Consider the following 17,193-nt stretch of genomic DNA (forward strand, 5'->3'; position numbering starts at 1 on the left):
GAGGAAACAGTCGTGGCTGAAGTGTTTGGCGCAGACATACAAAACAAATGCGCCTACAACAGAAGTTGTGTAGGCGCATTTCCAGAGAAAATAAAATTCAGATACTGGGTCTTCAGAGGCTCGGATGAAGGAACTGTAAAAAGATTTTTGTTTTCCTTTGTACATCCGAACTGAGCAAATGTAATGCTTCGTTCGTTTGCAAGGCATGTCTCTCGAGGATAAAAACACTTGCACGGTCGTAGCCCAGTTTCTTATGGGTGGGCCAGATTCTCTGGGCGGGCAAAGCAGAGAGAGGGGAGGTAACCTTCCTCTTTGTTACAAAGAGGAGATTTTCAAACAGAGCAATTGAGCTTTCATTTTCTGAAAGGCGGAGAAGAACATCGAAAATTCTAGCCAATGGGGGACCAAAGACAGGCTAGGGGAACTCATATTAATGTTAAATAACCTCCTAAAGTGAAGTTTTCATGTCATGTCACCTTTAAGCAGAATTTATTTGGGGGCCCCTCCGCGTCTCCAATTGTTATAATTTTTTCTTAATTACTGTATTTCTTCAAATAAACTTCAATTTATTACACATTGTTCATTTTTGGTGCGCCGTTTATTCGAGGGCGGCGTTTATTTGAGTGCGACGTTTAATCAAAGAAATACGGGATTCTAGGCTAGCTGCATGAACATGTTAACGTGTTAGTTTGCTACATTAAATGTTCTTAGACAGTTTGAACAGTACCGTCTTCTAAATCACCGATTAAGCAACGAGCAAATGTCAATGTTAGTTAGACTACCTAGCTCTATATCATCTGCTTTTTATTGAGGCTGTTTTGCAAGGAATGCAAGAACAGTTAGATAGCAAAAACACCTAGACTACCTACTGTAGCCTGTAAACTAGTTAAGCTTGCTAACGCAAGAGCACCTGCTTCTCTCCAGTTCTTTCAATAGATATTCTAGACGTTAGCAATAGGCTAGACTGCTATTCGTTTTCTGGCAATTTTTTCGTAAGCTTCCCTTCTAATGCCGACTAACAGCTAGTCTCTAGCTAGCTAGAGTAATTTGCTAAGTAAGGTATGTTGATGTGACATTTGAAACATATTTAGCTAACAGTGGACCCCTAGTGCAACACAAGAGAATGTTCATAAAAATGACATGCTGCTAGGTATTTCAGGACATGCTACTCCTACCGTATTTCTGGGGCGGCGTTTATTACAAAATGTTCATTTTTCGTGTGGCGTTTAAACGAGAGCAGCGTTTAATTGAAGAAACACGGTACATTCAACTGTAATTTCATGTGCTCTTGGGGGCCCTCAGGTGGCCACGGGGGCCCTAAGCAGCCGCTTAGTTCGCTTATGCCTTGGGCCGGCCCTGATCAGGGCCATACAATTTGTTCATTGTACAGTATACAGCAGGGCTCTTCAATTAGTTTGGAGCTGGGGCCGGTTCTTGAAACTGAGGCAAAGTCAGGGGCCGGAGGATATGAGTAATAACGGTAACAAATAAAGAAATTACAACAACATACTGAAGGAGTTAATATATTCTATTTTGTAAGTGCATATAACAACATATGCCCAAGAGGCCGCATAGGCCCAAGGATTCAAAAATCAAACCAGGTGAGCAATAACCAAGCCATATTAACAGACAATTGGAGAAAATGCAATTAACTAACAAAAATGGAAGACTAAGGGCGGTGGGGGCCCCTGGGCTTGGGTCATTTTCGGGCCCTACCAACTATTCTTGACTTTAAATAGAACAAAATGATACATAGTTACACAAGCTATATGTATTTAGAGCTGCACAATTCTGGATAAATTGATAATAAAATAGAGATCACGATTCTGAACAAACAACTAAACAAAATAACATAATTTATGTTAATTGCTGAAGTCTATTTAAAATGTTTAATTAATCTGAATTATAAAAAAAAAAAACTTGGTTTGAATGCATGATTCAACTACTCAAATACTTCACTTGTTTCATGGATAAATCAGCATTTTTTAACGAATCTCCTGAATTAACGATTCAATGACTAAATGTTCCCCAATTACATTTTTTTTTTTTTAAGTTATTATACCATGGTCTGGGTGAATACTCGATTCTGATTGGCTGCAGCCAATCAGCCAAGTAGTTCCAGCAAAACTGTTCACCGTTCTAAATTATTGAGCTGGCTACATTGTATGAGCAAAGAACATCCTTCCTTGGTATGAGTCTGTACAAAGTGTATGAAATAAGTAACAATAACATCAGGGACGCATTCACAGACTCAAAACCTCCGTTTACAATTTTGAGAAACTTTACCAAGCTAACATGTAATTACAACAATGAGTGACTTCAATATTTCTTTTAACCTATTTGGAAAATGTTACTTTTCTGAATTTACTGTGTCAGTCAGTGTCACGTAACCGCTCATCTCATATCCCATTCGATTAACCTCGCTAGTCAACCTAGCTCTACTTCAGACATGCTGGGGCCAACACATAAAAATCTTGATTTGATTTGGGGACAATGACATGGCTAGATTGCTGGCTAATCTTGTTGTTAAACATACTGACAAATTATAATTACTCTTTGGAGAATATGTCAACTTTGATGCGATCATCTCACATCCATTTGCTATTCAACCCGCTACACATGCTGCGGCCGTACTGTAGCCTCGTACTAGTATATGGCCGATACCATGTTCGTGAAAACCTTGATATTGATTTTGGGACAATGACATGGCTTGTTAGCTAGCTTCTTCTTGTCAAACATATTGTCAAATTATATTTACGGTTTGTCAACCGTACACAATGTTCTTGTCTATGAATTTTGCTAGCATAACTCAGCTTTCTGGATAAAAGCTCAGTCCTCCGCTGCACGTAAACGTGCGGGGCCCCCTACAGGACGGGGCCCATGGGCTGGAGCCCAGTCAAGCCCAATGGTAAGTCCGGCCCTGGTCACGAGTGAATTTTTATTGTTTTTGTCATAGTCACGAACTGAATGAGGTTACCGGAGCACACTCCGGGGGCCAGTCCAAAGCTGCTTGGCGGACCGAATCCGGCCCGCGGGCCGCCTATTGAAGAGCCCTGGTATACAGCCTACAAAGCACTGTACTACAGTATACAATACTACAAGGGACAAAAATCAAAGGAGTAAACGTGATCAATGTGCTTCTTCTTGTCTTTGGGCTGGGTCAGGCCAGAGCTCTTCGTCGACATCACAAGCAATATTTTCCCACCTTCAACAACCTGTTTGCTCTCTGAACTGGCTTATATTGGTTGTGTCACATCATTTGAAACAAGTGAAATCAATTTTGAGTGGTTGTGTTTAGTCAATGACATGTTTTCTCTATTTGTATTTGATTGTTGCCACTTGTGTTTACCAGTATGGATGACATGTGCATTAGAGAAACATCTAAAACATGCAGGACAGGGGGTCCCTGAGGACCAGGGTTGGGAACCACTGCTCTGACTGATCAAACCTTCTTGGTGTTTGAGAGGAAAATGACAGACTCATATTCTTTATTTCTACCTCCAGAGGGTAGTCGTGTTTGTAATGCTTCTTATAAACATAATAGAAATACCTCAGGATGACCACATGATGTCTCAGTATACGATAGACAGGATATTTTTCTGGAATATTCCACAGGTACAATCCAGCTCAGTGAAATCAGCTTCTCAGGCAGGTTAATATTTCACATTGGTTACTGACTACCGTGTCATTGTGTTCAAATCAAATGTTATTTGTAAAGCCCTTTCTACAAGCAATGTCGCAGAGGGCTTCACACACGCCATAGAACTGCACCTAAACCAATCTAAACCCTCAAGGAAGACAAGGACAAACTCTCAGGAAAACTCAGTTAAAACATTTAAGAAAGCCTGGGAGGAGCAATTCAGGGATTTCAATCCAGAATTACTATATACCCGGCTATAAAGGTATCATCACTGCAGACATAAGGTAGGAGGAAGTGTTTCTCTTTACATAAGAAATGACTTATCATATGTAGAAAGAAATGATTTGGAGTTTGAAATCGTTGGGTCGTAAACTCAGTGTATTTTCATTGAATTGTTCTCAAGTGGCGGTAAGGGAGGAAAAGTTATTATTGGCTGTGTTTACCGGCCTCCCAATACGGAAATTCAGCAGTTCAATGACCAACAAAGAAAAGAGTACTTGCTATATACTTGGTGATTTCAATATAGACTTACTTAAAACCTCACATTCCCCTTCTGCTGACCATATTAATAACCTTTTTTCCTCCTCATTCTTCCCTCTTGTATACAGGCCTACTAGAATTACACCACATTCTGCCACCTTAATAGACAATATATATGCAAACACACTTAATTCCAACATAATGGCTAGAATCATGGTAACAGACATATCAGATCACTTTCCAATATTTTTGATATCTTCAAATGAGGAGCCTTTGAATAATGATATCTGGTATTCTTATCGACAGATTAATGAGGCGAACAAAGACAAATTTATTGAATCCCTAACAGACACATCTTGGGCCCCCGTTCTGGAAGAAACAGATACAGACATGGCGTACGATAGATTTCTTTCTGCATTTACTTTACTTTTTGACAAATCATTTCCAATAAAAACAGCAAAAATCGGTCAACAGATTCACAATTACCAAACTCGCCAATGCGCTAATTTACATATCCCCCTTCTCAGAACCTCTTTTGCCCAAATGTCTGTCAAATTCAAGTGTGTCACAATATGGAACGATCTTCCCCCCTCTCTCAAGAATTTTACTTCCTCTTTTCTGACCTTCAAAAATGATCTTAAAACATACCTGTTAAAAAATCCAACCCCGTTGTAGTTATCACTCAATCATTTATATACCATACCATTAATTATTGATTATTGACAGGAACTCTGTGTGCTCCATCATGAGACAGATGTCCACAACTATGTCCAATGTTGGCAGACCAGCGACCTGGCAGGTGTTAACAGCTCAACTCCCCACACCACAGGGGGGTGAAGGGGGGGGGGGGGGGAAGAAAGTAGGATTAGAGAATGCAAAGGTACAAACAACAGTTAAAATAACTGTAAGGGTGAGATCCCTACTGGTTAAGTAAAGGGTTTTTGATGTAACCCTAAACACCAAGACAGTGCCAGCCTCTCTGATTAAGACATGAAGTATGTTCCAGAGGAGACAAGCTCTATATGAGAACACCTTGTCCACCTGTTGTTTTCACCTTGTAACAGTTACTTGCCACAATACCCATGGAAATTCATCAGACCGATATTCTTAATTTCTACCTCTAGAGGGTAGTAATGTTTGTGATCCCTACCTAATTATAACATTCTACAGGCTGTCAGGCTGTCACATCACAGAGGAAGGCTGTGCTTCTTACATTTACATTTATTCATTTAGCAGACGCTTTTATCCAAAGCGACTTCCAAGAGAGAGCTTTACAAAGTGCATAGGTCACTGATCATAACAACAAGATAGCCAAAAAACATCGCGAGTAGCCAAAAACATGAAGCACACATTGTGAACAACCAAAGTAAGTGCCAAAGGGAAGAACCATAAGAGCATGTAGTTAAACAAGTTACAATTAAACAACATGAACAGCTATAAGTGCAAGTGTGCCTGTGGAAAAAAGCAAGCAACAGTAATAAAACAATATATCACAGCGAGAACAAAATTTTAAATCAGTTACCACTAACCACAAGAGCAACAAGTCTCTAAGCAAGAGTCATTGTGATCCTTGAGGAAACTAACATTGGGTCAAGCGAACCGTTCCTAAGTACCGTTGTACTCCCGGAACAAGTGCGTCTTGAGCCTTTTCTTGAAGGTGGAGAGACAGTCAGTGTCTCTGATGGAGATGGGGAGTTGATTCCACCACTGGGGGGCCAGACAGGAGAAGAGCTTGTGTTGGGACCGGGCGGTCTTGAGCGGTGGGACCACCAGGCGGTTGTCTGAAGAAGACCGTAGGTGGCGGGTGGGGGTGTAAGGCTGCAGGAGAGACTTGATGTAGACGGGTGCAGTCCCGTTCACTGCTCGGAAGGTCAATACCAGGGTCTTGAATCTGATACGGGCCATGATAGGTAGCCAGTGGAGAGAGATGAGGAGCGGGGTAACATGGGAGCGTCTGGGTAGATTGTAGACCAGGCGGGCCGCTGCGTTCTGAATCCTCTGAAGAGGGCGGGTTGCACATGCTAGGAGACCAGCGAGCAGAGAGTTGCAATAGTCCAACTTGGAGAGGACGAGTGCTTGGACTAGCAGCTGGGTGGAGTGCTCAGACAGGTATCTCCTGATCTTCCGGATGTTGTAGAGGGTGAATCTACACGACCGGGAGACCGCAGCAATGTGGGCCGTGAGGGAGAGCTCGTCGTCCATGGTAACCCCAAGGTTCCTGGCAGAGGATGAAGGGGTCACCGTCGCAGATCCCAGGGTGATTGAGAGATCGTGGGAGATGGAGGGTTTAGCCGGGATGATGAGAAGTTCTGTTTTGGCGAGGTTCAGCTGGAGGTGGTGCTCGGTCATCCAGGCGGAGATGTCTGTGAGGCAGGCCTCAATCCTAGCTGAGATCCCCGGATCGGTCGGGAGGAACGACAGGTACAGCTGCGTGTCGTCAGCGTAGCAGTGGTAGGAGAAGCCATGGGAGGTGATGATTGGTCCAAGTGAGGTGGTGTACAGAGAGAAGAGGAGGGGTCCAAGGACTGAGCCCTGTGGGACACCAGTGGAGAGCTGGCGAGGGCCCGACAGTTTGCCTCCCCAGGAAACCTGGTAGGATCTTCCCGACAGGTAGGATGAGATCCACTGGAGTGCAGTGCCAGTGATGCCCATCTCAGAAAGTCTGGCGAGCAGGATCTGGTGGTTAACCGTATCAAACGCTGCAGAAAGGTCCAGCAGAATGATAACGGATGACCTGGAAGCCGCTCTGGCAGACTGGAGGGCAGTGGTGACTGAAAGGAGGGCAGTCTCTGTGGAGTGGCCAGTCTTGAAGCCCGATTGGTTGGGGTCAAGCAGGTTGTTCTGAGAGAGAAAGTTAGACAGTTGGTTAGATACAGCACGTTCAATTGTTTTTGAAAGGAAGGGTAACAGTGATACCGGTCTGTAGTTCTGGAGAACGGCAGGGTTAAGGGAGGGTTTTTTGAGTAGAGGGGTAACTCTAGCCTGTTTGAAGGCAGAGGGGAAGGTGCCAGAGGTGAGAGAGGAGTTTAGGACATGGAGAAGAAAAGTTATGATGGAGGGGGAGATGGTTTGAAAGAGAGGGGAGGGGATAGGATCAAGGGGACAGGAGGTGGGGCGATGAGAGAGAATGAGGTCAGAGATCTCTGCCTCAGACAGGGGAGAAAAAGAGTTTAGACATTTAGTTGGGTCAGTCATGGAGGGTGAGAGGGTAGGAAAGGTGGGTTTAGGGAACCGACTGCTAATGTCGGCGACTTTTTTCTCAAAGAAGGAGGAGAAGTCGTCTGCTGTCAGGGTGGAGGGAGGGGGTGGGGGAGGTGGGTTAAGAAGGGTGGAGAAGGTAGAGAAAAGTTTGTGGGGGTTTGAAACAGAGTTAATTTTGTTCAGAAAGTAGAGGGTTTTAGCACCAGTTATGTGAGAAGAGAAGGATTTGAGGAGGGAGTGATACTTATCAAGGTCCAGACCGCCTTTGGACTTGCGCCATCTCCTCTCGGCTGCCCGAAGGGTGGACCGTTCTTCACGAATAACATCCGTAAGCCACGGGCAGGAGGGAGAAGATCGGGGCTCAGCTCTGAAGATCGGGGCTCAGCTCTGAAGTCAACCTCCTTCCTGAGACAACTGGATCTAAGTAACAATGATCTGAAGGATGCTGGCATGAAGCTGCTCTCTGCTGGACTGGGGAACCCACTCTGCAAGCTGGAGACACTGAGGTCTGTATTTATGTTCTACATGAGACAATAGTAAAGTTATAATCGTACAATGTTTTGTGTGGTTGATTTAGACAACAGAGTTGTTTATGAAATTCATGCCAAGAATGAGATATGCCTTCAACTCTAGTCATCAGTGAGGACTAGTTTGATAAGAAACAGGCAGATTTGCTGCATCTTAAACTTTCAAAAATATACTGTACATAATGATTGGCTCATATTTGATTTCATGTTTTTGTTTATTTTAGACAGAATTAACATTTTGATGCAACTGTTTCTGAATGTGTAACATGATTGCAGTCTCTTTGAGTAGTCTTAAGCTGTATGCCCTTGCCCAAAGGGTAATAAAATACAGTTTTATTAAATTTTCAACCTTAAACCTATTTTGCATGACAAAACAACCTGTCATTCATCAAACTTTGTGAACATCTGGGGTTTCCCTCTTCACAGTGGAAAAATATTTACTTTAATCTGTGGACACCACTTGTTTTATTACAACACTGAAATGTGTTGTACACTACCAGCAGAGGGCGCCAACCGTGCCACGTCATATGGGGGGGGACGGTACTGCCTGTGGTTGACACCTCTTCCACTCCATGAAGGATTTCAAATTAGGAATGGCAAGAAAAGTGTGCTTTGTGTATAATACTACTGTATACTGTATGTATGTATGTAACTGGCTATTCACATTTATTCTGACATACTTTACTTCATAGGATGGTAGTAAAAAAAAAAAGAAGAAAAGTCACTCTGTCTAACTTTATTACTTGCTGCCGGCTGCAAGGAGACAAAAAGGCCGCACGCCATGGTGGTCACAGAGTGTGTCGGCTAGCATGTTGTGCTAGCTAACCTTTTAAACAAAACCGCTCTATCATTCTTATACAGGATAAACAGTTACATCTTCAACTTTTCTGACATCGGATAACGTGGGTCACTCTGTCTAATGAGGGGAGGTGCAGTTATGACAGCACCTGCCAAAAGAACCCCTCTGTGCTGACTCACTCTGGAAGCCCAGATGGATTCTGTCACAATATTGATCCTCTTTCTACAGGCTGTCAGGCTGTCTGGTCACAGAGGAAGGCTGTGCTTCTCTGGCCTCAGCTTGAGGTCCAACCCCTTCCACCTGAGGGAACTGGACCTGAGCTACAATCATCTAGGAGAAAAAGGATTGAAGCTGCTCTCTGCTGGACTGAAGGATCCACACTGAAGACTGGAGAAACTCAAGTAAGGAGATGTTTGTTTTTTATATAATGTTTCTTAACACTGAATATATACATCTAATTACAAAACTCAAGTAAGGACAAGTTTGGAAAGGATATATTTGTTTTAATTTCTCTACAAAATGCTTGCTAATTGCACAGTAGTATGTGCCTGCTGTGAGCTGATACAGTGACCAGTCCACCCTTCTATCCAACATTACATAACCAATTAAACGTAATATTTAGACTCTTAACTTTTTCAATTGTTTAATATTAGCTGTCAATCACTCCCTTTGTGAGACACGAGAGAGACACAGGAGTGTAGATTATGTTACACACGCAGTTAAATAATCACTCACGGACATTCCCCCCTCACACATGTTGGACAACTCTGGCAGACTCGCTCCCTCCTCGTTTTCTCTATGAAGAAAAAAGTATGTATTTATGTTCAAATCTTAAATGTCAAGTTTGCAGGTTGCACATGTTCGAGTAGTTGTAAAAGATAATCACACGGTCTCAAAAAATGCCATCTTTCAGTCTAGAGCCCTGTTATCAACCCAATTGCTGTTGAAGCCATAGAACACATAAGGATGACATGAAATTCTACAGTTTTCCATGCATTTACTGAACATTTCACTGTTAATCTGCTGTAGAGGTTGATGGACCCTCCTCCTTGCAATGTAAGTTAAAAAGAAGAAGAATGTGCCAGTTGTTTTACCATTCATTCTTTTTTCTCATCATGTCGATGTACATGTCAAAGTCGTAATTCCACACAAGAATATGACAGACAAATAAAGCAACTCTAAAAATATATAATTTAAAAGAAAAGGTGTTGCTGTTTTCCCTGTCGTTAATCTGCGCTTTGTTTTGGTTTGTTTTTTTGCACACGGCACAAGCACTACAAACTCTGCCATAGCCTACTTTGTCGGTGTTATTAGTCAAAATGGCAAAGACATCTGTGGTATGGAAGCATTTCATTAAAGTACATTTACAAAGTACCGGGTGACTTGAAAAATATTGAATGCAAACTCTGCCAACGGTTTATTTTTCATAGTTTGATGTTGAATATGATGTAGCCTACCACCTGAAAACGTAAGTTGGCCTAGCCCTACTTCGCTCATGCTAACGCGCTGGGTTGAAAAATGAATATGCCTATTATAAGTATCACATCCAAATCGAAGGACATTATCTTCTCCGGCCAAGACAACAAAATCTTTCTCTGTTCCACCGTTCCCCACTCGGCTTCTACGTAAGTTTGCATGCTGCACTTTTTCAGGCATGAATAGCGTGCTGATTTGCATGTTAAACAAACAATATTTTTATTTGTAGTACATTGTTAGAGATAATACATAATAACCAATCAGGCATTTTGTATTATATCAGCATTCGGTAACAACAGGACTGGTGACACGAGACTTATTATTAGTAATTAGCTTATTTTATAGCGGCTGAATCTGGAATGTCCAGCAGCTACATTGAGTCAGATCGGGAAAATGTTTGTACATTTATGTTTGTCTAGTTGTCAATCTCCCTTCTTACATATGTATTTCTTTCATATTATCTCTTAAAACAATGAGGTAAAACAACACACAAAAGGGTTTGATGAAAAACATCCTGGAGGAGTAACCCAGTGGGGATGAGACAAATGACAAGTTGGAGCAGGCACCATTTGGAGGTGCACCTGCTCCTCCACCGGCCCCTGGCTCTCCGTTGGGACCCTCCACTGTGTTGTTCGGTGGAGGGGACATTTTGCACTCCGTTGCATGAATCCATGTCGGACAACCTTCCACTTTTACAGCTGTGTGAGTCACCAAGAGAAAAATAGGTATGGACCGGTCCATCTCGGTGAGAGGGCAGTCCTCCGTTTGTGCACTTTCACATAGTCTCCCGGTTGATAGGGATGACATGGCTCCCCAGCGGGCAGCTTTCACCTGTGAATGCACAACCCTGGCTGCTCTAGTTAGGGCAAAACAAAAGTTTAACATTGTATCATCCATCTGGTGGATATCCATCCGTTTCAATGATAGTGGGGGAGAGACAGGCAATTTCATTGGTCTCCCTAAAACTATCTTGTGTGGGGAAAGTCCATTCCTCCTCTGGGCTCATGGCCATATGAGCTAGTGGGAGACACAAATAAATAGAGACCTGGGACACATCAGAGGAGTTGGCCGCAGCCTTTGCTGCTAAATCAGCTCTAGCATTTCCTCTTGAAACATCATCTGTATTGTTAGTATGAGCCTCACACTTAGTAACAATAGCTAGCTTTCTCTGTAGTAGTATTGCAGACAACAAATTATCAATCATCTTTCCATTCTTGATTGCTCCACCTGAGGAGTTAATGAAACCTCTTTCTCGCCATATGGCACCAAAATCGTAAGTAACTCCAAATCCATACCTTGAGTCAGTGTGAATATTTACGACCTTGCCTTCTGACAAACAACATGCCCTTGTCAAAGCAAAACTATGCCTGCTGTGCAGTGCATTGTGGAGACAGTTTACCAGATTTGAATGTCTCACTGTCCGTGCAGACCGCATATCCGGAGTTTAGAGAGCCATTCCATTCTCGGGACAAAGATCCATCTACGTATAACACAAGTTCAGCATTATCCATAGGTTTGTCAAACATATCAGGTCTGGGGGTTAGCACTTTATCGACAACCATCTCACAGTCATGTGGTTCACCATCATCAGGGGTGGGCAACAATGAAGCTGGATTCAATGGGGAGCATCTATGGATTGTAATGTTACTTTGAGTCAACAATTACAGTTCATACTTTGTAGCTCTAGTGGCTGACAGGTGTTGAGTTTTGGTGCGTAATAGAAAAGCACTTACTGCATGAGGAACCATCACTGCCAAGGGCACAGACTGCTTGTAAGCACGGAGGGAAACCTGCTGCCACAGTATCTAAAGAAGAACTCACATAGGCAATAGGCCTCTTAAGATTACCATACTGCTGGTTCAGTACACCCTGGTGTAGTCTGGCAGACCGAGAGCTGGCGCCTGGGCCCAGGCCTGCTTGAGAGATACAAATGATTTATCAGCTTCAGTTTTCCACAACAAATGAGTATCAGTCTCCTTCCTTAAATCAAGGAGAGGTCTAGCCAACACAGCATAATCAAGGATCTACTAACGACAATACCCGGCTGAACCTAGAAAAAGACTTGAGTTTTTTTGGTGTTCTAGGCTTCGGTATCCATCGGATGGCCTCCACTCTATCAGGCGTCAATAGATGCTCTGTACCTTTGAGTGTATGGCCCAGATACTTGACCTCCTAAGACCATAACTGCAGTTTTGCCTTTGAGGCCTTGTGGCCCTTCTCAGCCAGTGCATGTAGCACAGCAATAGTGTCCTGTTGGCAGGAGGCAAGATTCTTAGAACATATCAAAAAGGTCATTAATATACTGCACCAGAGTAGAGCCGGCTGCTAAGGTGACATCCTGGAGGTCCTCTCGTAATGCTTGACTAAACAACGTAGGTGATTTGGTGTACCCCTGTGGTAGAACTGAAATGTATAGTGGACCTGGCGAAACGTGAATGCAAACAGATACTGGCTCTCTTCTGCAATGGGAACAGAAAAGAAAGCAAACAATAGTCATTCACAGAGCTAGAAAGTAACAGGGTTACTTGCAGTATCGTAACAGGGTTAGGCACAACAGGATGTATAACACAGGCATTACCTGCTTATAAGCCCATAATAAACTTCCAAGTATTTTATTAGCCTTAAAGGATCAAATTGACCGTAAGTCTACCTATGACTCCTTGTTTCAACAAAGCATTAATAACTGGGACAATACCTTTCCCTACTTCTCTATTACTAGCATACTGAGGTACGGTTCTCAAGAGTCGTACTACAAACAATGATAACAACTGGGGTAGCATTCTTAATGCGCCCAATATGATAAGCGTGTGTGGACCACAGTAACTCAGGCTAGCAAGGCCACATCTGCGGTCGCTAAAATCTCTGCATTCCACTGCTGGGGGATGTGTATGGGATTGCTAGGCCAAGTGTTCTTTATCCTAAGGAATAGATAAGAAAAAGTCAGTAGTGCATTTCATTTCGGTTCAGTTTGCACAACAAAATCCTTTCCAACAGATTTACTTGTTACTTACTTTTACATAGTTGAAAGAAATACATGTTCATCTTTCAAAGATCCATCTATCCACCCATAAGAGCTAACTGACAGTTGTGTCCACAGGAACCCCAGAAACTACCACTATCATCTCATTGATTTGGGTACTGTATACTGTTGAACTGGCTAACCTAGTAGCTCTGGGTCTTACTTGAAAAAGAGAAGCTCTCTGCCTCCCGTATTCTTGATTATTATTATTTTTTTTAGAGGACTCTAACCTCAGGGACTCTAACCCTATTTTTAGAGGACTCTAACCTCAATGATTTGAACCTATTTTTTTTTTTTTTACATATTATTCTCCGTAAGACATTCATTTGCAATGTCATTAATTTCTCAACTTTCTTTCCTGCATTCTCCTGCATCAATGTACAATTATGTTTGACATAATCCATAATCATATCAACAGTTTTTTGTTCTCCCAATTTAGAACCTGTTTCTTAACTTCTACCTGGAGTTCAGGAAGCAATCCACATATGAACACATGATAAAGTGGCATGGGGATGCAGCTGCTGTAAAACCAGAATGTTTTTTATTTCAACAAAAATAAATCCTAGTAAGTCTTACCAGATCATCTGTAGGATCCTCATCTTTTCTGTTTGCGATCATACACTTTGCTCCAGTCAAGCAACACCCCTCCAGTATTACTGCCATTAAACACCATCAGAAATCTATGCTTTAGGTTTTCTCAACATACCGGTCTGGAGTTCACCCTCTAAGCCTGGATTCAAATCAATAAAAGTAGGTATGTTGGCATTGATAGCTATTTGCAAATCTCTTAGAAATGTTGCTGAGTCCTCTCATGTCAGGAAATCCCTTTCCTAGCTCCCTCAGCTCAGTCACTAACCATGGGCGATAAAGGTACATAGGCTGTCATACATCAGGACCTGGATATGCACACATAGGGTTCATTGATACCTGGGGGTTCAACTGACAGGCCTTCCTGATTAACCTCACTAGATCATGTTTTGCTGTGATATAAACCTTCTCTTGTAGGTTCTGTTCTGGCTGCACCTGACCCGCTGCTTCCCCTAATAATGCATTTTCCCTGTCTCTGGCTCTCCTCTGCATAGCTATAGCAACAACATCATCTTCATCGTAGGTAAATAGGCTACAAATCTTTGGTAGACTCTCTTGTTTCCCTTGAGAATTAGCGCTACCTTCAGCCTGTTTCACAACTACTGACTTCTCAAACAAAAATAGAAGTCCCAATAAGATCTCTGTTCAAAAGAGAAAAGCCCAACACAAAACTTAATACAGTTACAATTCAAACCAAAATTAAAGTCCCACTAAGATATCTGTTCAAAAGAGAAAAGCCCAACACAAAACTTAATACAGTTACAATTCAACTTAATACAATTCAAACCAACATAAGATCTCTGTTCAACTAAAGTTTTCAGCTGTAAACGTGCATTTTAAAAGAAACACATACCTTTCCTTGTTTGGTTCACCCCTGGTCTGCATCTGTAAAACCATACTCTCTGTTATCAGATCCTTTTCCCCAGATCAAGAGTATGGGACGTATTCTCTTAACAGATCCTTTGCCTCAGATCAAGAACACAGATTGTTTTACATACTTTTTCAATACTTCACACGACCAGAGTTCTTGTACGCTATCAGAGTTTGCCAACTCTGACCAAGACAAAGTAAAAATAGCAAGTCAATTAATTACCCAAATTTACTAAACCAAAACTCTAATATTATCTTCCTCCTGTTGAGGCCTAGCAGACTCTGGTCTGCTAAGACCAGGCTCCCAAATGAACGTCACAATAAAAGGTTCTTAAATTGTTTACGTTACCAGCATCGCAGAGGGACAGCAGGCGCACCAAGCATAAAACAGTCTGTGAATGGGGTTTTGGAAAAGGATCCCCTTACCATTTAGTTTTGTGCACCACGGGTTCTGCTTTATACTGGTGCTGCCGTGGGTCTCTCCTAGATCTGGTTCTGCAATCCTGCTGCTCGACAATGCCAATTGATGAAGAAAGTGTTTTGTCCGTCTCTTCATAAATGGAGTGACTAAGTTCAGTTGAGTTCTGGATTTTAATAAGTATTATCAATCTGCAGATTGGGAGAGAAAACCAGACCTCTGACAATAAATGACAACACAACACCAGGCTTAGGTTTCAATCATGTCTCTCTCAGCTCTGAAAGCCGGAGGACCATCTTTTATAGGGCACAGGAATGTAAACATAGATAGTGACAGTCAGGCAGTAATGACGTTACAACAGTCTCAGAGGAAGAGATTCACAGCTCCCAACACATGACCACTCAGACTAGAGAGATCATAGTTGGCGCTCTCCTTGTAGTCATGACAAAGGACGTTTACCCAGTACTTTCTCCTGATCACGAACATCTATTAACCCTGACACATAGACACAATCTACTCTTATTAATAGCAAGCTTACATGAGAACATACTAACTAGTATCCAATGACTAGTTATATTGATTAGTGAATAATGTAAGCACACCGGAAATCGCAATTTCTTCCACACATGTTATGTGGGCACTTGTGTCCTCGGGGGAGATAGGCTTGGATGAGCTCCCTCCAGGGGTTGGACCCCCACTCTCCTGCCTGCTTGATCCCTCTCCAGACCTGCCCACCCTGCCCCTACTCCTCTTCAGATACTGCTATCATGTCTGTAAATAGGTTACATGCATCTAACATTAGTCAGGATTGACCCCTGGTTATAGCTACTCATATACAGACATTTAGCATTAGTCAGGATTGACCCCTGGTTATAGCTACTCATATACAGACTAGCATTAGTCAGGATTGACCCCTGGTTATAGCTACTCATATACAGACATCTAGCATTAGTCAGGATTGACCCCTGGTTATAGCTACTCATATACAGACATCTAACATTAGCCTGTACTTTATCAGTTGGTCAGGTGAAACACACCAAAGCCTGCCTACAATGTGTTATGGACAATAAAGGCTTTGTTTACTGTGAACATGTTGTGAATAGCCTTAGTGGTGATGTATTGAGACATCACCTTGGTCTCTGCTCCAAGACCAGTCAGCATCATTATAGGCCTCATCAAGTTTCCCTTCCTGAAATGCTGTCCCTGTCAGCACATTTATGATCATTGACTTATGCACTTTTTGTAAAGCTCTTTCTTGTAAGTCGCTTTGGATAAAAGCGTCTGCCAAATGAATAAATGTAAATGTAATTTAGGTGAGAACTGCAAGAACTGTTAAGACTAAAACAGGAAGTCACAACATTCTCAGAGATGGTGTATCTGATCCTTTATGTTTTGTTCACTATGAGTTAAGCACACCTCACCTGCTCATAACATTGTGTCACTTCTGTGTATCTGTTGTGAATCTGAAAGTGATCGTTTCCTAATTATGTATAATTAAGTCATGAGTTGCTGTCAATTCTGCAAGCCACTGGTATTATAATGTAATGTAGTGCCTCGGCAACACTACAGGTACACAGTGTTAGATCTCCCTCATACACAAACACATACAGTAAACACACTTCACCCTGACATGATACATCTGCTGTCTGAGCAGCATGTTCTGTGCAGGATTTAGGACACACAGGCTTCACAGTTATTCAGCAAAGATCTGTATCCTCCTGACACCCAGGAGAAAGCTCTTTAGAGGTTTACATTTTACATGACATGCGTGTTTGGGTTTGGTTAGTGAACATATTTGAAGGAAAAATAATTTCACAAATGTTTTATCTGTTATAGTTATGCGTCCATAACTTATTTACCTCACTGCTTTTCTTGATGTTATTCACTATTGTGACATCATTGGAAAGCCTAAGATGTCCTCTCAAATGGACAAAGTATAAGTGTAAAATAAATACAATGGGCAGTATGATTGCAAAGTCACTAGTCCAAAACCAATGTCAATGACAGAGTAGACCAAAGACAAACTATTTCCAGACAGCACCATTGTGTCAACCTTTCGAACTGGACGAATTCCTCAGTGTTTAACCCTGGTCTCAACTTGTGTTCTTTCAGTTGGTTTCCCTCTTCCTCTTTATGTTGCTGTTCTGTTTCAGTTGGTTTCCCTCTTCCTCTTTA

The 17,193-nt window shown here is 42.2% G+C and overlaps 1 protein-coding gene across 11 annotated transcripts in view; it reads left to right on the plus strand.

The window, feature by feature from the left end:
- The window catches only part of LOC136942520 (NACHT, LRR and PYD domains-containing protein 3-like), a 303,339-nt gene that overhangs the window by 231,773 nt on the left and 54,373 nt on the right, over window positions 1–17,193 (plus strand). For 4 of the 11 annotated variants that reach the window (XM_067235444.1, XM_067235531.1, XM_067235497.1 and 1 more), the window contains exon 1: window positions 8,976–9,048. The exons of 6 other annotated variants lie outside the window; for them this stretch is intronic. The gene's annotated coding sequence lies outside the window, so the exon portion shown is untranslated. Of the gene's footprint in view, window positions 1–8,950; window positions 9,049–17,193 lie in introns of those variants that run through there. One more of the 11 variants, XM_067235454.1, reaches the window with a different exon arrangement.

This window comes from Osmerus mordax, chromosome 1 (assembly GCF_038355195.1).
Source record: "Osmerus mordax isolate fOsmMor3 chromosome 1, fOsmMor3.pri, whole genome shotgun sequence".
NCBI classification, from domain to species: domain Eukaryota; kingdom Metazoa; phylum Chordata; class Actinopteri; order Osmeriformes; family Osmeridae; genus Osmerus; species Osmerus mordax.